Source organism: Stenella coeruleoalba (genome assembly GCF_951394435.1).
Source record: "Stenella coeruleoalba genome assembly, chromosome: X".
NCBI lineage: Eukaryota > Metazoa > Chordata > Mammalia > Artiodactyla > Delphinidae > Stenella > Stenella coeruleoalba.
The window spans coordinates 113826384-113850258 of record NC_137152.1 but is presented as its reverse complement, the minus strand read 5'-3'; the positions used below and the strand labels follow the sequence as shown (position 1 = coordinate 113850258).

At 39.6% G+C, this 23875-nt stretch overlaps 1 long non-coding RNA gene across 1 annotated transcript in view; it reads right to left on the bottom strand.

Annotated features, from left to right (window-relative positions):
- Positions 1–666: 666 nt before the first annotated feature.
- Positions 667–23875, bottom strand: part of LOC307180858 — a 51181-nt gene continuing 27972 nt past the window's right edge. Inside the window, exons 4-5 of the long non-coding RNA XR_013825795.1 lie at positions 7857–7936; positions 667–2493 (exon numbers count right to left, since the gene is read on the bottom strand). This is a non-coding gene — a long non-coding RNA (uncharacterized lncRNA). The remainder of the gene's footprint in view (positions 2494–7856; positions 7937–23875) is intronic.

Genomic DNA, 23875 nt, shown 5'->3' with positions numbered 1-23875 from the left:
ATATAAATGGACTCTTAGCCATAAAAAAAAAAACAAAATAATGCCATTTGCAGCGACATGGATGGACCTAGAGATTATCATACTGAGTGAAGTAAGGCAGACAGAGAAAGACAAATATCATATGATATCACTCATATGTGGAATCTAATTTTTAAAAAAATGATACAAATAAACTTATTTACAAAACAAAAACAGACTCACAGATTTTGAAAACAAACTTAGGGTTACCAAAGGGGAAACACGGGGTGGGGAGGGATAAATTAGGAGCTTGGGATTAACAGACACACACTACTATATATAAAATAGATAGCCAACAAGGACCTACTGTATAGCACAGGGAACTCTACTCAATATTCCATAATAACCTATATGGGTAAAGAATCTGAAAAAGAATGAATATATGTATATGTATAACTGAATCACTTTGCTGTACACCTGAAACTAACACAACATTGTAAATCAACTATACTTCAATAAAATTTTTTTTAAAAGATAGGTGAAAGAAAAAAAAAAACTAAAAATAGAGTTACCATATGATTCTGCAATCCCTCTCCTGGGCATATATCCAGAAAAGATGACAACTCTAATTCAGCGGTCCCCAACCTTTTTTGGCACCAGGGACTGGTTTCATGGAAGACAATTTCTCCATGGACGGGGGGTGGGGGGATGGTTTCAGGATGATTCAAGCGCATTACATTTATTGTGCACTTTATTTCTATTATTATTACATTGTAATGTATAATGAAGTAATTATACAACTCACCATAATGCAGAAATCAGTCGAAGCCCTGAGCTTGTTTTCCTGTAACTAGATGGTCCCATCTGGGGGTGACGGGAGACAGTGACACCTGACGTGTGTTGCTTATGTCCAGTCTACTCCGTAATCTCATTTTGGTTGCTGTCATTGCAGAAAACCCTGCTTCACAAAGACAGGATGCTGGAAATGGAAGCAGGCTTTTCAGTGCTTTCGTGGCAATGTCAGGATATTCCACCTTGACTTTAATCCAGAACGTATGGAGATTTGAAGTTGTCTCAAACATACTTTTAAGGCCGCAGTCATTTGTGATCTCAAGCAGTTGATCCTCTTCTAGCACCGACAAAGTCGATTCACCTGGCTTATTCACAAATGGGCCGCGGATCCATTCCTTCCCAGTTCAGGGGTCTTTTGTGGTTGGGAAGTATGCTCAAACTCTTTTGAAAGCTGAGGTAGGTGATCGTGCACCAGCTGGGAGAAAGAAGACCCTGGCTCAGTCTCTTTCAAAATCTCTGCTAATGTCTGAAACATGTCAAAAATCCCAATGTTCACTCGTCGCCCCCATAATTCCAGTTTGGCTTTGAATGCAGCCACTTTATCTGCAGACTTGAACACAGTTGTTGTTCCCCCCTGAAGTGACAGATTGAGTTCGTTGAGCAGGGTGGACAGTTCACACAGGTAAGCAAGTTTTGCAACCCATTCTGTGTCACTGAAATGTGCCGCCAGTGGTGACTGTTTTTCTAAAAGAAATCTCTGGAGCGGCTCTCTTAACTCAGAAACTCTGGCCAGTGATCTACCTCTAGAAGCCATCTCACTTCCGTGTATAAGAGAAGACGTGTGTGCTCTGCGTCCAGCTCTTCACAGAGCTGCGTGAACAGACATGAGTTAAGGGCCTGTACTTTAATGGGGTTGATAATTTTACTCACAACCTGCAAAACGTTGTTAAGTTCAGATGACATTTTTCAGCTAGCCAGCATTTCTCTGTGGATGACACAGCGCGTAGACTCACATTCAGAAGTGACCTCGTTGATCCGAGTAGTGAAACCAGAAAGCTGTCCAGTCATGGCAGCCGCTCCGTCCGTGCACATACCGACACAAAATGACCAATTCAGTTATCCTGATATGTAATCATTCAAAGACTTGAATAGTTCTGCAGTTGTGGTGTTGGTTGGCAACAAAAGTGCACATAACATATCCTCATGCACATCCTGCTGAAAAACAACAGAAACAAGCACTGTTGCCTTGTCAACATCAGTAGACTTGTCAACCTGGACTGCATACCATGGTGGCTCATTAATCCTCTCTAACAACTGTGCCTCAGTATCCTCTGCTATTTCATCAATTCATCTACTTATGGTGCTAGCCGAAAGAGGAACACGTGCCACCTTTTGAACTGCAGCCTCTCCTAAAAGTTCATGACAAATGTCCTTAGCAGCAGGCAGGATCAACTCTTCACCAACAGTAAAGGGCTTCTTAGCTTCAGCAATGCGGTTAGCCACTAAGAACAATGCTCTCAGTGCAGACACATGTGATGAAGTGGTGGCCTTCAATAATTGCTTCTGCTCTTCGTGTTCACGTTTTTTTCTTTTGAAACACTCCAAAGGCTTGTCTTTTAATGCAGGGTGCTTGGTCTCCATGTGACAAAGCAGTTTTGAAGCTTTCATGGCTTCATTGGATAGCCGGTCACCCCACAGTATACAAAGCGGGCTTGGAGAATGTGATCACCTGTTGCAATGAACCTGTAATTTAAGTAAGACTCTTGGTATTTTCTTTTAAATGCAGCTTTCTTTTTGTTGGCAGTCTTAGAGTCTTCTGCTGTCTCATCATTGGGTCTTTCCCCCTTTCCAAAGAAGCTCTCCAGCGACATTTGTTTTTCACTCACTTTGGCTAGGGTTAGCTTGTGGGCTTACCAAAACTGTGACTGAGACAAGTGCACAGCGCGGGAAAGAGGCAAGGAGTGGTAAATAAAATAATGGGCGGGCTATGCTTGGACTAAAACGTGTCAGATTCTGACTTAAAGCCTGTCACCAGATGCAGCTTAATTGTCACTTGTCACTCACTGATAGGGTTTTGATGTGAGTCTGCAAGCAATTGATTTATTATGGTCTCTGTGCAGTCAAACCTCTCTGCTAATGATAATCTGTATTTGCAGCCGCTCCCCAGCACTAGCATCACTGCCTGAGCTCCACCTCAGATCATCAGGCATTAGATTCTCATTAGGAGCACGCAGCCTAGATCCCTCGCATGCGCAGTTCACAGTAGGGTTCGCGCTCCTATGAGAATCTAATGCCGCTGCTGATCTGACAGGATGTGGAGCTCAGGCAGAAATGCGAGCGATGGGGAGTGGCAGATGAAGCTTTGCTTGCTCGCCCACGCTTACCTCCTGCTGTGCGGCCCAGTTCTTAACAGGCCACGGACCAGTACCAGTCCGTAGCCCAGGGGTTGGGGACCCCTAGTCTAATTTGAAAAGATACATGCAGCCCCAGTGTTCATTGCAGTACTATTTATAGTAGCCAAGACATGGAAGCAACCTAAATGCCCATTGACAGAGGAATGAATAAAGAAAATGTGGTACATATATACAACGGAATATTACTCAGCCATAAAAAGAATGAAATAATGCCATTTGCAGCAACATGGATGGGCCTAGAGATTGTCATACTAAGTGAAGTAAGTCAGACAAAGACAAATATCATATGGTATCACTTATATGTGGAATCTTACAAATAATACAAATAAATCTACATACAAAACAGACTCACAGATATAGAAAACAAGGTTACAAAAGGGGAGGGGAGGGGGATAAATTAGGAGTATGGGATTAACACATACACACTACATATATAAAATAGATAAACAACAAGGATTGACTGTATAGCACAGGGAACTATATTCAATATCTTGTAATAACCTATAATGGAAAATAATTTAAAAAATTATTTGGTTATAAAACCAAATCGCTTTGCTGTACACCTGAAACTAACACAATACTGTAAATCAACTATATTTCAATTTTAAAAAAAGAAATAATGCCCTCAAGTTCCACCCATGTTGTCACAGATAGTAGAATTTCATTCTTTATAATGGCTGAATGATATTCTATTGTATATATACTACATTTTCTTTTTTTCTTTTTTTTTTTTTTGCGGTACGCGGGCCTCTAACTGTTGTGGCCTCTCCCATTGCAGAGCACAGGCTCCGGACGCGCAGGCTCAGCGGCCATGGCTCACGGGCCCAGCCCCTCCGCGGCATGTGGGATCTTCCCAGACCGGGGCACGAACCCGTGTCCCCTGCATCGGCAGGCGGACTCTCAATCACTGCACCACCAGGGAAGCCCTATACTACATTTTCTTTATCCATTCATCTGTCAAGAGACACTTAGATTGTTTTAATATCTTGGCTATGTGAATAATGCTGCAATGAACATAGGAGTGCTGATACGTTTATGAGATCCTGATTTCAATTCCTTTGGATATATACCCAAAGTAGTAAAATGTTGGTATCTGGAAACTGCAATAGCCACAAAAGTATATTTTAGTATCCAGAGTGACCACTAAGAAAACTACAAAAAGAGACAGGCTCTAAAAAACTTTAAATGAATCAAGAAATAATCCTAAAAAGTGTTCAAGAATCTCACAGGAAGTTAGAAAACAGAGGAACAAGAACCAGAGGAAACAAACACTGAAAGGGACAGACACAGTTCTAACATATCAATAGTTATCTTAAATGTAAATGGCCCAAATATACCAATTAAAAGACAAAGATTGTCCTGGATACTGGTCTGGCATGTAAGAAGCTTGAGAGTTGCCACTCTGTCCTAACAAGAAGTAAAAAGCTGAACAAACTGAAAAATCAACAACTCTTTTTAGATCTGTAAGGTAAGTGAAGTCACAGGGCAAACCACTGCCCCCCAAATTGGAGAAAGCAACAGGTGAATGCAGAGACTCACAACTTAATGGAGAAGAAACCTCCATGGGAACCAATGTGGAGTAAGAAAACCTGAACTGTAACTGATGGATTACTGGAGGCTCAGTGTGAGCAACTCTGAAAGTTAAAAACTCCATAGGACCCAGTCATGGGGGGAGGGGTGGAATTCCCACACTTTCCGGAGTTTAACCTCCTGGAGCTCTACTAGGTTCTCAAAGTGAATACTGAAGAAAAATCCCCTCGTGCTTCCTAGGATTTGCCCCTGGGCCACTATAGCTTATTTTTCAGCCAGTGTTTCATCAGAGGTTGTGTTTAATCCTCTAGTACCAGTGAGGCTTCCACTCTGGGTTGATGGGTCTGTGTGCAACTGGGGGAATGTTTTCAAGTCTGCTGCATGCCCTGCTCTGACTGCTCCGGAGTAGGTGCAGCCTAGGGCATGCACACAGCCTTTTGGGCCCCCAGGGATGAGTGTGATCCTAGTAGGGTTCTTATTATCTCTCTTCCTGATTCTGTGTTTAAGTTCTAGGTAGCTTCACTTGTTGCTATCAGTCTCACAGAGCTACCAGCCCTCTCTTAAGAGCTTGCTACCAAGATTGCCATTGTTTTAAATAACACCTTCTGCCAGAGTTTCAGAGTCCTTCATCCTTACAGTCTGCCTCTCTCGCTGGGCAGAACCTCCACGCTATCCCACTGGAGCTGGAGGGTGGGTCAGTGGTCTGTTTCTCTCTGAATGACACCCATTTTCTACAAGCAGGTAATGTAGGGGAGATAACAGCCCCCGATCTCTTTTGTTTGCTTGCCCTCCAAGCATGGAACCTATACCCTCTGAGTGAGCTGGGGCAGGAGAGATTGGAATCTCAGTATTCTCAGCCTGTCATGATTGGGGCAGAGCCCTTGCCCTACAAATGGAAGCTGAGGAGAAGGGAGTACCAGTCCTCTTAGCTGTACCTCCCTGAATAGTGGTTCTGCAACATGGGATCAGGGGAATGAGGGATGCTACCAGCCTGCCTATTCAATTGTGAAATAGTAGCCCTGGACTAGGAACTGGAGCAGAGGGAGCCCTCTTCTTAGCCACAGCTGGCTGGAATAGAACTCCCGTCACTGACCTCGGATAGGGTAGGGGATGGGAGCATGTTTGGCTTAAATGCCACAGCCTCTCATTGTTATTACCAAGATTTAGTAGGTTTTCTTGAATAAATGTTTCTCCATGTTCTTTATGTCTTGAGACAATTTCCAGAGACTTTAAATGTTTGTGTGTGTTTTTTTAAAAAAAACAATTTTCACCCATTAAACGGTTGTTTTGCTGGGGAGAATGTCTGCCAAGCTCTTCACACTGCCATTCCAATTTTTTTTAATCTCTTATTTTTCTCTTGTCTAGTTAACATTAGCCAGTATGTTCAGAATAATGTCAAGTAGGAATGGTGGACCTCCAAGTCTTATTCCATACTTTAAAGAGAACAGAAGGTTTAATTTTAGTGACTGTTAAGTCATTAATGCCTGATAATTGCATCAAAAAGTCCTAAAGGACAGAAATTTGAGCCCCCTGCTTTGGGGAACCATACTCAGAGTTCAGAGTCTTTAAATTATGTCATGTATCATGCACACCAAGAAGATTAGCTCCTTACTTGGGGTGGTTTGTTCACAAGTCTAGGCGAACAGCTTCAATGAGATTGCTTGCTTCTAGTTTGACCTCAGGTGACTTCTCCCGGCTCAAGCATTAGGTCGTCCCCAAGTACATCTTTAGAGTGACCATAGCCTGGGGCTGCGTATGCATATCTTAATAGAACCTCTTTCACAAATATAACCTCCCTCTTCTGCCATATCAGTCTATTCCTCTCCAGTGGAATTATTTCCTTAGCATACAACATGCTCAGGATTTAAGTAGCCTGAAATAATCTTCCCTTATAGTTGCTAGTCTTTCGAGTTACTGTCACCTCATCCCTCTTGTTTCAAGAGCCATGTTGAAAGAGTTACGTTTTCTTTACTGCCTCTGCTGTTCCACCTTCTTATTTAATTCATCCCTAGTTCTCTGCTTTCTCTAAAAGTGACTTCCAAAATGGCCTCATCTCTGTCTTCATTTTCTAGACCTTTTTACTGCATTTGACCCCATGGACCAAACCTTCCACTTTCAAATTATTTTGCCTCCCTCGGCTTCATTGACAATATGTTCTCTAACCCCCTCTGTCTATTCAAGTTATTTTGCTAGATTCCTTCCCAAATTCTCAGCAAGTGTGGCTTCTCCTGTATTCTGTTCCAGTAACTTCATCCTCCCAGAAACCCTGGGAAAGTACTATCAGTGTTTTGCAGTTAGATCCTAAAAGTATAGCTTGGGATATGACATCTCTCTTGAATGCTCCCTTTTTTTTTTTTTTTTTTTTTTTTTTTTGCAGTACGCGGGCCTCTCACTGCTGTGGCCTCTCCCGTTGTGGAGCACAGGCTCTGGAAGCGCAGGCTCAGCGGCCATGGCTCACAGGCCCAGCCGCTCCGCGGCACATGGGATCTTCCCGGACCGGGGCACAAACCCGCGTCCCCTGCATCGGCAGGCGGACTCTCAACCACTGCGCCACCAGCCAAGCCCTCCCTTATTTCTTAACTGCCTCTTCTTAAACATTTCTACCTCCATACTTCCTCCAAGGAAGAGTAATAAGCACTTGCCTGCCACTTGCTAGATATTATGCGAGGTACTTATACATTCTCCCATTTAATCTTCTCACTAATAAGGCAGATATCATCACTGTAGATCTACAGATGAGGAAATTGAGAGAAAGGAAAAACTCCTTACCAAAGGCCACACAGTGTAAAGAAGTCAGGATTTAAGGCCAAATGTTTCTAATTTCTATTGCCATTCTTTCTGAATATGCAACACTACAAGTTATGCTCAAAATGTCTAAAACCAAACATACGATTCTCCTCTACTACCAAACCAATTCCTCCTCCAGATTTTTATATTTATGCTAATGACGCTATCATTGCCCCATTCATGCACGCTGGGGATTTCAGACTTACCCTCAACTTTCCTCTTTTTCTCTGCCCACATCCAACAAGTGGTCCTGGTGGCACTGCCTTTTCATTCTCTCCCATCTGCCATTCTCCTTTGCAGATCAATTTCTACCACCCTAATTTAGGCACCTCAATTTGTTACTGAATTGGTTTTGTGGTCTCTAGTCTTACCCACCTTCCACATTTACTGTCCAATCCATTTATCCATCTTCCTCTAAGGCAAGTTCCATCCATCTCTAGCCTCTGTTTCCCCATCTGTAAATGAAAGGATTGGCTGGGTTATAATAGAGGCTCCTACCTGTTTCACCACCCAAGACCCCTTTCGTTTCGTTTTTAACCTGTGGAGCCCATGATTAGAAAATTTTTTCTAATGTTAAAATTTTCACTTGTTAAGAAACAATTAACTTGTTTTTCCATTTAAAAAACTTCATCAGACTTTCACAACTGCCAATCAATGCTTCTGATTAGTGTCCCAGTTTGACTGATTCTAGCCTACAACAAATAATATTGATACTGTAGTTGATCTGCACAGCTTTACTATGGAGAAGTACATGGTTCCCTTTAATCTTTCTGAAATCTTTTTTTAAATTTTATTTTTTTATTGAAGTAAAGTTGATTTCCAATGTTGTGTTAGTTTCAGGTGTACATCAAAGTGATTCAGTTATGCGCATATATATATATATATATATGTATTCTTTTTCAGATTCTTTTCCCTTATAGGTTATTACAAAATATTGAGTATAGTTCCCTGTAATCTTGACAATCGCTCCAGAATTCCAGTGTAGTTGCCAGTGCCCCCTGGCTGGCAACCATTGGGTGAGTAATCTCTAAGGAATATTCCAGCCCTGCCAGTCTGTTATTCCTAAAGTACAGCAGTGATCATGTATCTTCCCTGTTGATTATTTTGTAAGGGCTCCCCATTGCCTCCTAAATTAACTACAAACTACTTAGCCTGGAATTCAAAGCCTGCCACGCTCCAGCCCTTAACATAATGTTTTTTTCAAATTGTGAGCTGACAGCCGTGCTTGCATGAGCAACAAACTATTAAGCACAAGCATACATGCAGAGTTTACCGTTCTAATCACAAATAAAACTGACAACAAAGTTAATCTGACACATATTTAATGATATACCTAATGGTTATTGTGTTGGGTGGTAATTAGTCATAAATGGTAAGCAGTATGCATAAATGATTGTAATTAGTATTACTTTTCCACACTCAGACCAATTTTTCCAGTTTCCTTCCATACTATTAGACCTTCAGCATCCCTAATCAGCATCCGTGCTAACAATTTTCGCTGATACCGTGTACCATTTAATCATCATCATCACATACATGCACACACTCTTCCATACATTATGAGACAAAAGGTCCTGGCTCTTCCTCTCCAGCAGCTGAGGTTCTGCTGTGCCCCCACCCCGACTGCCTCCTGCCACTCAGGACTGAGGTTCCCCTGTGATAGGGCCACTGCTTTCTCTCCTTCCTCCTGCCCAGCCCCCAACCCCAAGCCCAAAGCCTCTTCTACTCATCCTTATATTTGGGGTGCTCTGAGTGGCTCATCTCCATCTCAATACCAGAAGGCTTCAGGCTGCAGAAATTCAGTCCCTTACAACTATACTGCTTCAGAGAGAGGAGGAGGGGCTACAGTATGTCCCTGAGTTGTGTTGGTGGAAGGAGGAAGGCCAATAAGAGAAGGGCCTTTCAATGTTGTCAGTATTGGATAGAAAACATTATAAAGAGAGGTGGCAGACACTGGGGGCTCAGAGAGGAGAGACAGAGTTACATCAGAATATGGTCATGTCTAAAACTTTATCATTCCAAACACAGGTATGAAAATGAAGGCAACCCAATCAAAAATTAGGCAGCAGGCCTAATAGACATTTCTCCAAAGAAGACATACAGATGGCCAAGAGGCACATGAAAAGCTGCTCAACATCACTAATTATTAGAGAAATGCAAATCAAAACTACAGTGAGGTATCACCTCACACCAGTCAGAATGGGCATCATCAGAAAATCTACAAATAATAAATGCTGGAGAGGGTGTGGAGAAAAGGGAACCCTCTTGCACTGTTGGTGGGAGCGTAAATTGATACAGCCACTATGGAGAACAGTATGGAGGATCCTTAAAAAACTAAAAATAGAATTACCATATGACCCAGCCATCCCACTACTGGGCATACACCCAGAGAAAGCCATAATTCAAAAAGACACATGCATCCCAGTGTTCACTGCAGCACTATTTACAATAGCCAGGTCATGGAAGCAACCTAAATGCCCATCGACAGATGAATGGATAAAGAAGTTGTGGTACATATATACAATGCAATATTACTCAGTCATAAAAAAGGAACGAAATTGGGTCATTTATAGAGACGTGGTTGGACCTAGAGACTGTCATACCTAGAGACTGTTATACAGAGTGAAGTAAGTCAGAAAGAGAAAAACAAATATTACGTATTAATGCATATATGTGGAATCTAGAAAAATGGTACAGATGAACCAGTTTGCAAGGCAGAAATAGAGACACAGATGCAGAGAACAAACGTATGGACACCAAGGCGGGTAAGCGGGTGGGTGGGGTGGTGGGATGAAATGGGAGACTGGGATTGACACGTATACACTAATATGTATAAAATAGATAACTGATAAGAACCTGTTGTATAAAAATAAAATAAAATTCAAAAAAAAAAAAAAAGAAACCCAAAAAACATAAGACCTGAAACAGTAAAATTCCTAGAAGGAAACATAGGAAAAAAGCTCCTTGATATTGTCCTTGACAGTGATGAAGGCAAATAATGCAACTAGAGATTATCACACTAAGTGAAGTAAGTCAGAGAGAGAAAGACAAATACCATATGATATCATTTATATGTGGAATCTAAAATCTGGCACACTGGGCTTCCCTGGTGGCGCAGTGGTTGAGAGCCTGCCTGCCGATGCAGGGGATGCGGGTTCGTGCCCCGGTCCAGGAAGATCCCACATGCCGCGGAGCGGCTGGGCCCGTGAGCCACGGCCTCTGAGCCTGTGCATCCGGAGCCTGTGCTCCGCAACGGGAGAGGCCACAACAGTGAGAGGCCCGCGTACCGCAAAAAAAAAAAATAATAATTAATTTTAAAAAATCTGGCACAAATGAACCTATCTACAAAACAGAAACAGACTCACAGACATAGAGATCAGACTTGTGGTTGCCAAGGGGGAGGGGGGAGGGAGAGGGAAGGACTGGAAGTTTGGGGTTGGTAGATGCAAACGATTACATTTAGAATGGATAAACAACAAGGTCCTACTGTAGAGCACAGGGAACTGTATCCAATCTCCTGGGATAAACCATAATGGAAAAGAATATAAAAAAAAGAATGCCTGTATGTGTATAACTGAGTCACTTTGCTATACAGCAGAGATTGGCACAGCATTGGAAATCTACTAGACTTCAATTAAAAAAATAAAATACATAAAATGAAGGCAAATAAGAAACCAATTATGCAGTTATTTGAAAATATTCAAGTGATTTTTTTTAAGTTGCTACTCATATTTTCTGTATCATATGCAGAAGTCATATGTCTCATAGGAGAGCAGGAGAGCAGCACTGGCATATCCCCTTTGCTGGCTCACTGTGTGACAGCAGGCAAACCAATGGCTTCTCCAGTTTTGCATCTGTAAAATGGGTTTTAATCCCAATGGTGTTGCAATTTGCCTAGGAACCCAGCCTCAAAATCTTGGAGATGTCTTCAATGTCTGTCATACACTCTTCATCTTCTTGGCTACCAAGTTCTATACACACTGGTTCCTAAATAACTTGAATTAATTTGCCTCTCTTCATCCTTACTGCCAGTACCTTAATTCAGGCCACCATCATCTCTCATCTGGACCACTGTGATAGCCCTCTAACTGGTCTCATCTCCATTCATGCTATTTTCAAATCCATTCTCCTCATGGCACCTAGAGTGATCACTTTTTAAATTGCCGTAAAAATTGTGTCACATAAAATTAATCTTTTTTTTTTTTGCTGTATGCGGGCCTCTCACTGCTGTGGCCTCTCCCGCTGCGGAGCACAGGCTCCGGACGCGCAGGCTCAGCGGCCACGGCCCACGGGCCCAGCCGCTCCGCGGCATGTGGGATCTTCCCGGACCGGGGCACGAACCCGTGTCCCCTGCATCGGCAGGCGGACTCTCAACCACTGCGCCACCAGGGAAGCCCCCAAATTAATCATTTTAAGTGTGCAATTCAAAGGTGTTTGCTACATTCCCAGTGTTGTGCAACCATCACCTCTATCTAATTCCAAAATATTTCTATCTCCCCAAAAGAAAACTCCATACCCATTAAGCAGTTACCTCCCATTCTCCCTCCCGCTACCCCACCAGAAACAACTAATCTGCTTTTTGTTTCTTAGATTTGCTGATTCTAGATATTTCATATAAATTGAATCATATAATATAATGACCTTTTGTTTGCTTTCTTTCGCTTAGCATATTTTTAAGGTTCATCCATGTTGTAGGATGTATCACTACATCATTGCTTTTTATGGCAGAATAACATTCCATTGTATGGATATACCACATTTTGGCTATCCATTCATCAGTTGATAGATATTTATTGTCATTTTTCCATCTTGAGGCTAATGTGAATAGTGCTAATATGAACATTCATATGCATGTATTTGTTTAAATATCTGTTTTCAATTCTTTTGGGTATATAGTGGAATTACTGGTTCATATGGTAATTCTATGTGTAATATTTTGGAGAACTGGCGAAAATGTTTTTCAAAGCACCATTTTACATTCCCACCACCAGCTTGTTGGCCATTTATTTATACTCCTTGGATAAATGCCTATTTAAGTCCTTGACTACACTTTGATCAGGCTGTCTTTTTGTTATTGAGTTCAAAGAGTCCTTTATATATTATGGATACTAGACCCTTAATAGATATATGATTTGCAAATATTTTCTCCTATTCTGTAGTTTGTCTTTTCACTATCTTGATAGTGCCCTCTGAAGCACAAAATGTTTTTAATTTTGAAGAATTCCATTTTATCTATTTTTTTCTTTGTTGCTTGTGTTTTGATGGCATATCTAAGGATCCATTGCCAAATCCAATGTCATGAAGATCTACCCCTATGTTTTCTTCTAGGAGTTTTATACCATTAGTTCTTACATTTAGGTCTTTGACCCATTTTGACTTAATTTTTGTATATACTGTGAACTAGGAGTCCAACTTCAATCGTTTGCATGTGGCTATTCAGTTGTTCAGACACCATTTGTTGAAAAGACTATTCTTTCCTAATTGAATGGTCTTAGCACCCTTGTCGAAAATCAATTGACAATAGATGTATGAATCTATTTCTGGACTCAATTCTATTCCACTGATCTATATGTCTATCCCTTTGCCAGTACCACACTGCTTTGATTACTGCAGCTTTGTATTAAGTTTTCAAATTGGAAAGTTTGAGTCATCCAATGTTTGTTTTGTTTTTCAGGATTGTTTTAAATATTTGGGGTCCCTTGCAATTCCACATGACTTTCAGAATCTACTTTTTCATTTCTGTAAATAAAAAGGTCATCAGGATTTTGATAGGGATTGCATTGAATCTGCAGATCAACTTGGATAATATTGTCATTTTAACAGTATTAAGTCTACCAGTCCATGAACATGGGCATCTTTCCATTTATTTAGGTCTTCATAATTTATTTCAAAATTTTTTGTACTTTTTAGAGGATAAGCTTTACACTTCTTTGGTTAAATTTATTGCAAATTATTTTATTCTTTTTGATGCTACTGTAAATAGGATTGTCTTCATAATTTCATTTTAAGATTGCTAATTGCTAGTGTATAGAAATTCAACATATTTTGGGATGTTGATTTTGTATACTATAACTTTGTTGAATTCATTTATTAGCTTTAATATGTTGTGGATTCTTTAGGATTTTTAAATATGTAACATCGTATCATCTGAAAATTGAGTTTCATTCCTTCCTTTCCAATTTGGAGATCGTTTGTTTTTTTCTTTCCCTGCCTAATTGCCTGAGCTAAAGCTTCCAGTACAATGTTGAACAGAAGAGGTGATAGTGGGCATCCTTCTCTTGTTCCTTAGGGGAAGTTTTCAGTCTTTCACCATTGAACATTATATGAGCTATGAGTTTTTCATATAGGGCCACTATCATGTTGAGGAACTTCCCTCTGTTTCTTGTTTGTAAGTGTTTTTTTTTTTTTGTGATATGTGGGCCTCTCACTGTTGTGGCCTCTCCCGTTGCGGAGCACAGGCTCCGGATGCGCAGGCCCAGCGGCCATGGCTCACGGGCCCAGCCGCTCCGCGGCATGTGGGATCTTCCCGGACCGGGGCACGAACCCTTGTCCCCTGCATCGGCAGGCGGACTCTCAACCACTGCGCCACCAGGGAAGCCCTGTAAGTGTTTTTATCATGAAAGGATGATGGGTTTTGTCAAATGACTTTTCTGTGTTAATTGAGGCATGATTTTTTTTCCTGTGTCTATTAATGTCTTGTATTACATTGAATGATTTTCATATGTTGAAGCATCCTGACATTCTTAAGATAAATCCCACCTGGTTATGGAGTATAATCTTTGTAAGATGCTGCTGCATTCAGTTTTCTGGTTTTATGTTGAGGATTTTTGTATCTATATTCACAAGGGATATTGGTATATAGTTTTCTTTTCTTGTGCAGTCTTTGTATGGCTTCGGTATCAGGGTAATGCTGGCTTCATAGAATGAGTTAGGAAGTTTTAGCCCCTCACCTATTTTTTAAAAGAGTTTGAGAAGGACTGATGTTAATTTTTCTTTCAATGTTTGGTAGAATTCACCAAGAGCCATTTGGTCCTGGGCCGTTCTTTGTTGAGATGTTGTTTACTGATTCAATCTCTTTACTTGTTATAAGTCTTTCACTTATAATTTTGTATTTATTCTGAAGTCAGTTTTGGTAGTTTGTGTGCAACTAGGAACTTGTCCATTTCACATAGGTTATCTAATTTGTTGGCATACAATTGTTCACAGTGTTCTCTTATAATCCTTTCCGTTTCTGCAAGGTCTACAGCAATAATGCCACTTCATTTATGATTTTAGTAATTTGAGTCTTCTCTCTTATTTTCCTGGTTAGTCTAGCTAAAGGTTTGCCAGTTTTGTTGATCTTTTCAAAAAACCAACTTTTTGTTTCACTGATTCTATCTACTGTTTTTCTATTCTCTATTTTAATTATCTCCACTGTAATCTTTACTATTTCCTTCCTTCTGGTAGCTTTTTATTTAGTTTGCTCTTCTTTTTCTAGTTCCTTAAGGTGCAAAGTTAGGTTACCTATTAACTTGGGATATTTCTTCTTTTATAATATAAACATTTATAGCTATAAATTTCCCTCAGAGCACTAATTTCTTGCACCCCATACATGTCAGGATGTTGTGTTTTTGTTCTCATTCATGTCAAACTATTTTCTAATTTCACTTGTATTTTCTTCTTTAACTTGATGGTTGTTTTTTAACTGTGTGCTGTTTAATTTCCACATTAAAAAATTGTGTTTTCCTCCTGTTGTTTCTAGTTCCATTTCATTATGATTAGATTCTTTATATGATTTAAAATTTTTTTAATTTATTGAAACTTGTTTTGTGGCTTAACAAATGGTCTGTCCTAGAGAATGTTCCTTGTGCACTTGAGAAGAATTTGCCTTCTCTTCTTGTTAGGTGATATGTTCTACATGTCTGTTAAGTCTAATTAGTTATATAGTGTTGTTCAAGTCCCCTATTTCTTTATCATCTTCTGTCTACTTGTTCTATCCATTATTTGAAGTGGGATATTTAAGTTTTCAACTATTATTGTACAAATGTCTAGTGCTCCCTTCAATTCTGTCCGTTTTTCCTTCATGTATTTTGGAGCTCTGTTATTAAATTCATATATGTTTACAATTGTTATATCTTCTTGATGGATTACTCCTTTGATCAATATATAATGTCATCCTTTATCTCTTGTAACAATTTCTTTTGTATTAAAGTCTATTCTGTCTGATATTAGTATAGCCACACCAGCTCTTTTGGCTACTATTTGCATAGAATATCTTTTCCCTTCCTTTTACTTTCAACCTATTTGTGTATTTGGATCTAAATTTAGTCTTCTGTAGATGGATAGTTGGACCATGTGTATTTATCCATTCTGCCAATGTCTGCCTTTTAATTGGAGAATTTAAAAACCATTTTATCTAAAGTAATTACTGATAGGTAAGGAGATAACCTTTGCCATCATAATAATTGTTTCCCATATGTCTTATAACTTCTTTCACTCCTTTAATTTCTCCATTACTGATTTCTGCTGTGAATGACTTTTTTTTCCAGTGTACAATTTGGATTCCCCCTCAGTTATTTTTTTGTATATTTTTTAGGTTATTTTTTTCTTAGTAGCTACCCTGGGGATTACAATTAATATCTTAACTTTATAACAATTAAGTTTAAATTAAGACAAACTTCCTTTCAACAGTATTCAAAGTTCTGCCCCTTTACAGCTCCTTCCACCCTTTTTATTGTTATCGTTACAAATTACATCTACATGAATGTATGTCCATAAACGAAAGTATATAATTATCATTTAAATTATCATTTTGTCTTTTAAATCATATAGAAAAAATGAGGATAAATGAAATAGAGACTGAAAAAACAATCGAAAAGATCAACAAAATTCAAAGCTGGTTCTTTGAAAGGATAAACAAAATTGATAAACCTTTAGCAAAAGTCATCAAGAAAAAAAGGGAGAGGGCCCACATCAATAAAATTCGAAATGAGAAAGAAGAAGTTACAGCCAACACCACAGAAATACAAAGGATCATAAGAGACTACTATGAGGAACTATATGCCAATAAAATTGACAACCTAAAAGACATGGACAAATTCTTAGAAAGGTACAATCTCCCAAGACCGAACTAGGAAGAAAAAGAAAACATGAACAGACCAATTACCAGTAATGAAATTGAATCAGTAATTTACTCCCAACAAGCAATGGTCCAGGACCAGATGGCTTCACAGGTGAATTCTACCAAACATTTAGACAAGTGATAACACCTGTATTTCTCAGACTATTCCAAAAAATTGCAGAGGAAGGGACACCTTTGAACTCATTCTATGAGGTTACCATTACGCTGATACCAGAACCAGACAAAGATATCACACAAAAAAGAAAATTATAGGCCAATATCACTGAAGAACATAGATGCAAAAATCCTCAATAAAATACTAGCCAACTGAATCCAACAATACATTAAAAAGATCATACACCATGATCAAGGGGGATTTATACCAGGGATGCAAGGATTTTAAAATATCCACAAATCAATCAATGTGATACACCACATTAACAAACTGAAGAATAAAAACCCTATGATCATCTCAATAGAGACAGAAAAAGCTTTTGATAAAATTCAACATCCATTATTGATAAAAATAACTCTTCAGAAAGTGGGCATAGAGGGAACACACCTCAACATAACAAAGGCCATATATGACAAACCCACAGCTAACATCATACTCAACAGTGCAAAGTTGAAAGCATTTCCTCTAAGATAAGGAACAAGACAAGAATGCCCACTCTTGCCACTTTTATTCAACATAGTTTTGGAAGTCCTAGTCACAGCAATCAGAGAAGAAAAGGAAATAAAAGGAATCCAAATTGGAAAAGCAGTAAAACTGTCACTGTTTTCAGATGACATAATGTGATACACAGAAAATCCTAAAGATGCTACCAGAAAACTACTAGAGCTCATCAGAGAATCTGGTAAAGTTGCTGGATATAAAATTAATATACAGAAATCTGTTGTGTTTCTATACACTAACAACAAACTACCAGAAGGAGAAATTAAGAAAACAGTCCCACTTACAACCACATCAAAAAGAATAAATCTAATGACGGAGTGACAAGACCTGTACTAGGAAAACTATAAGACACTGATGAAAGAAATTGAAGATGACACAAACAGATGGTAAGATATACTGTGTTCTTGGATTGGAAGAATCAATATTGTTAAAATGACCATACTACCCAAGGCAATCTACAGATTCAATGCAATCCCTATCAAGTTACCAATGGCATTTTTCACAGAACTAGAGCAAAAAATTCTTAATTTTTATGGAAACACAAAATACCCCGAATAGCCAAAACAATCTTGAGAATGAAGAACAGAGCTGGAGGAATCATGCTCCCTGACTATAGACTATACTACAAAGCTACAGTAATCAAAACAGTATGGTACTGGCACAAAAACAAACATATAGATCAATGGAACAGGATAGAAAGCCCAGAAATAAACCCATGCACTTATGGTCAATTAATCTACAACAAAGAAGGCAAGAATACACAATGGAGAAAAGACAGTCTCTTCAATAGGTGGTTCAGGGAAAACTGGACAGCTACATGTAAAAGAATGAAATTAGAACATTCTCTAACACCATATACAGAAATAAACTCAAAATGGATTAAAGACATAAATGTAAGACCAAATACTATAAAACTCCTAGAGGAAAACATAGGCAGAACACTCTTTGACATAAATCGCAGCAGTATTGTTTTGGATCTGTCTCCTAGAGTAATGGAAATAAAAACAAGAACAAGTAAATGGGACTTAATTAAACTTAAAAGTTTTTGCATAGCAAAGGAAACCATAAATAAAAACAACCTATGGAGTGGGAGAAAATATTTACAAATGATGCAACCAACAAGGAATTAATTTCCAAAATATACAAACAGTTCATACAGCTTAATATAAAAAAAATTAACTCTGTCAAAAAATGGATAGAAGACCTAAATAGACATTTCTCCAAAGAAGACATACAGATGGCCAACAGGCACGTGAAAAGATGCTTAATATCACTAATTATCAGAGAAATGCAAATCAAAACTACAATGAGGTATCACCTCACACCAGTCAGAATGGCCATCATTAAAAAGCCTACAAATAATAAATGCTAGAGAGGGTGTGGAGAAAAGGGAACCCTCTTACACTGTTGGTGGGAATGTAAATTGGTACAGCCGCTGTGGAGAACAGTATGGAGCTTCCTTAAGAAACTAAAAATAGAACTACCATATTATCCAGCAATCCCACTCCTGGGCATATATCCAGAGAAAACCATAATTCGAAAAGATACATGCACTCCAATGTTCATAGCGGCACTATTTACAATAGCCAAGACACGGAAGCAACCTAAATGTCCATCTATGGATGAATGGATAAAGAAGATGTGGTATGTATACACACACACACACACACACACACATAGACACACACAGTGGAATACTACTCAGCCATAAAAAAGAAGGAAATACGTAATGCCATTTGCAGCAACATGGATGGACCCTGCAATTATCATATTAAGGGAAGTAACACAGACAGAGAAAGATGAATATCATATGATATCACAAATATCATTTATATGTGGAATATAAAAAAAATGATACAAATGGACTTATTTACAAAACAGAAAGAGACTCATAGATATAGAAAACAAACTCATGGTTACCAAAGGGGATAGCAGGGCAGTGGGGGGAGAGAGAAATTAGAAGTTTGGGATTAACACATACACACTACTATATATAAAAGAGGTAAACAACAAGGACCTACTGTATAGCACAGGGAACTATAGTCAATACCTTGTAATAACCTATAATGGAAAAGAATCTGAAGAAGATTTTATATATATATGTGTGTGTGTGTGTGTGTATGTATCTACATTGTTGTGCTAGTTTCAAGCATACAGCAAAGTGATTCAGTTATATATATATGTATATGGATGTATATATATATGTGTGTGTGTGTGTGTGTGTGTGTGTGTGTATATATATATATATAACTGAATCACTTTGCTGTACACTCGAAACTAACACAACAATGTAAATTACCTATATTTTGGTTAAAAAGAAAACAGTGCTTACCAAAAAAAAATAATAAACCAAAGCAAAAAGATTTTAGATTCTATTTTAGGACATCTGATATCAGATATTACTAATTTTGGCTTGTCTAATATTAAGATTAGTGGGGGGCCACTAGGTTCTGGCAGGTAAAAACCAATATGCATCTGGTTTTTAGACATGGTGACTAAACAGACATGGCGGCTGCCTATGATCAATGAATTTGTATTCCCTGAATACACTCTGGCTGAAGGTAATGAGAGGTAATTGAGAAAAACCAATGTGGAATTACAACTAACCTCAGGAACTGTATAAATCTTGCTTGGAATTACTTGTTAAGTGATTGCTTTCTCCACTAGAAGGCTCATTTGCCATTGCAGCCCGAGCACCTAGCCTGGTCCCTGGCACATAGCATATGCCCAATGAATATTCGTTAATGGAATGAATTACTGAATAAACAACAGAACTCAGAACTGCCCATAAAGATTTTACATATTCTCACTAAAGTAGACTGGTAGATGGTAGTGAAGCCAGTATGAAGAAGGGTTCCATCTTCAATATTGTGTAATTACTGTTGCATAGAATTCACAACAGAAGTCTACCCAGAGCAACCATGCCATTCAATGGACAAGAATGACTTTCACTTTATACACAAATTGTTTATGGTTAAATGTCGCTTCTGAACTATGTGAACCATTTATTCTTTGAAGTTTAAACTCATCCTATACCCATCCATCCATACCGTCTCCAAAAGAAACTGTCAAACTAGTAAATTGTTTGCTTGGTAAACTGTTGTTCACAGTGAGGGTAAAGGGAACCGTGAACCCAATCCCACCCAAATGACTGCAAGGTTCAAATTAGCGAGGTCAGATGACGGAGGTTTGCCTAACTTGAAAGGGGGGCCACTAGGTTCTGGCAGGCGACCTAGGTGGCAGTGGTGAAAGGAGGAGATGCCAGTAGGCAGTACTCTGCAAGGAGGCTCTGGCAGGATGGCTTTGACATGGCGAGGCTGCAGGGCACAAAACCAGGATGACAGTTCCTACAATGAGATAAATGAAGACACCCACGCGGGAGAGAACAACAATGGCCCCTGCCCGGGGTGGCCGCGGCCTGCCCACTGGCCAGGAGGAGTGCCTGACTAATTGCATCGCTGTCGGTCTCTATATAGCACCGTTTTGTTTATTGAAGGTCCTTTTCTTTGTCCTGAACAAATTGACCCATTTGCTTCACTTTGTGCATTTAATTTTCATCTGTACGTTTGCAAAATACCCCATCGGTGTTCATTATGGTAAATTAATATTAGTGTTTGTGTAAGACAACCATCAGCCCTCATTTTCACTAACTCTTTCCTACCTCTCCCTGCCCACCGCCCTCCCGCCCCGGCCCTTGACTAATAGATATCATTTCAACAGTTTGACTAACTGCTGTGTTACAGAAAAGGCAGTAATTTATACTGATGTAATGGCCGTGATAAAAATCATTTGTGTGCTGATTTTATAAATTAGGGTGGAAATGTGAGTGCCTCTGAAAAATGAAGTGCTACCACATGGATTCCAGTGTTGCTAATGCTTCATACCTTTCTGCTTCATTAAACCAATTTCACGGGGAGATGAGTTAGAGGAAGAAGCTGTGCTGCTTACGAGATGCAACAATGGTTTATTGAAAGAAATGGGGCTAAGATTAAATTAAGTGCTACTCGAGAAATATGGAAATACAAAAATATTCAGGCTTCTAGATGAGTAATTCAAACATACGATAAGTTAGCTCTTTCATCCTCCAAAAACTGGCTCATCATAATTGCACAGAACCGAATTCACAGCCTACTAATTAGTATTGAACAGCTTCTTGAAATTACCCTTATGAGTGGGAAAACCCAAGAATGAATTTATTCCCCTTCCATTTTGAAATCATGTCAACTCAAAATTTTCTTTTGAGTCTATTCTCATAAGACTTTGATCTTTAAATGCTTCCTCAATGGTTTGCTCATTCTGGAGAAGTAAACACCTATTTTAGATAAAAGAGGGAGCGAGGTGAAGGCATGTGGCAGAACGCAGTCGGGCCATTCATGGGCAACCGGCAATTACCAAACCTCACTAGTTGTTCTGTTCCCTTGTCTCCTGATTTCAGGTGAGCATATAACCAGCTGTATACAGATTTATGCTGATAAGCATCTTGTTACTCCTTTTTGGATAATGCCCTAAACAGGAGGTGGAGACACTGAAAATTAAAGCGTTGGCTGGCATGTCCCTAGGAGCAGGTACCAAGAAATTGGGATGGAGCCATTTCCACGGTTCATCTAAACTGCCTACTATTTTCCCCATTCTGAGGAGCTTGAAGTTTTCACTTTCTAGCAACTAAACCCTATTTGTTCCCTGAGTTGTGAAGGATGTAAACACAAAGGGATTCATTCATTAAATAAGAGGCTTATGAATACTTAGTGTTTTTTTTTAATGCAGAATTTCTAAGTGCAGCTGAGGAGCTGCCATTTTCCTCCCCCCTCACAATGAGATCTCTGTGTGTAAGTGACCCAAGTCCTGGGGTTGAGTCCAGCTCTCAGATTAGCACAGAAAACACGTACAGATGGGACTTTCAACCCACCCCGTGATAAAAAGAGTTCCCAAAAGTGTGCCTCTTGGATGGGAGAAAAGGATTTCGAGATTACAATCCCGAAGACCATGTGCCAAGAGTCAGAGCCACATCCTCACTCAAATGGGAAAGTCACCCATGTGGGGTCTGTCGCTACCATCCTAGAGTTTGGGGTTCAACAGACTTGGTTCAAACAAGTAACGTAGCATGTTCACAGTTACAGCAAACACTGTTCATCACACTACTGTAGAAGGACCATAGGCAGTTCCCTTCCAAGGCTCATCACTGCTACTGGCTGATGGGCACATTCACCACCATCAGGAAGGGAAAGCGTGCAGCCCAAATGCCCCTCAGCCTGACGGTGACTTGCAAAGCCAGTGTCGCTGTTTTGAGCATTACAAAAGGCATAGATTTAGCTCACAATTAAAAAATGAATTTAAAGAAAACTACGTTTCAGACTTGTTAGACAGCAGATTGTTGAGACCACACCCAGAGATTCCTGATGCTAGGCCTGGGGTGGGGCTGAAGATTTTGCATTTCCAGCAAGTTCCCAGGTTATGTTGATACTGCTGGACTGAGAACACAAGACCAAGCCCATTGCTTTACCCAGTAGTTCTCAAACATTCTGAACATTAGAATCTCCTAGGGATCTTTTAAAAACCCAAAAGCCCCCTTATATCAATTAAATTCTCTGGGAGTGGGACCAAGGCATCAGTATTTTTCCAGCTCCCCAGTTAATCCCGATGTGAAGCCAAATTTGAGGACCAGTGCTGTAGAAAGCAAAGGTGGAGGGTTTTTAAAATATTTTTGTTTTTGTTTGTTTTAGCAAGAGGGGAGAATATAATAATTACCTTGTGTTTACATAGTGTTGAATTTTTTTTCACATGCTTTCACATCCAGTAGCATCAGCAGATGGTTTGCCACAGCTGCAAATATTTGTACTCAATGTCAGGTAGAAGGTTTGGTGACAGGGAAAATTTAAAGTAATGGGTAGTCTGAGAGGGGCCAGAAATTTGACAATTCCAAATCAGGCCTTGGAGCTTCCACAAAGCTCTGATCAGAACATCCAAGACAGGGCCTTACCAGTAGCTAGTCTCCAAACTACTTGAGAGTTTATGCTTCTTTTATGCCAAAGAGGGTTTCTTAGGCCCATATGCTTGGCTCGACCACACCAGCTCAGTTTTTAGAACTATAAAACTGTTTTTGTTCTTGACGAAGCCCTCTCACTGGCAGTACCAGCAGTAGAGCAGTGGTTTTCAAATTTGTCTTGCACGTAAGTATCACCTGGGGAGCTTCAAAAATACCAATGCTCATTTCCCACCCACCCACCCCACAAAGATTGAGATTTCATTACTCTTGGGGGGAGTGCAGCTTAGGCTCTGGAATTTTAAAAAACATGATAATAATGTGCAGACAATTTGGGAACTACTGGGTTAGAGCAAGGAGTCCGATTAATTCTCCATTCTGTTAGAGCTTCTGTTTGCTTGGTCCACCCAGTTGGGACCACAAATGCTTCACCTGCTCTAGACACCTCTAGACACCTATCTGCAGAATAGTTGAAGACTTTCTTTTACTTGGGGCTTAGGGTAATGTCAGAAGAGTTAACTGATAATGATGGAATTTTTACTATGCAACAAGAAAGGTGCCTGAAGCATTAACCTAAATGACTATGTTACCCCTTGCTCTTTAATGTATGGTCTGTGGCCGGTGGCACTGGCGTCACC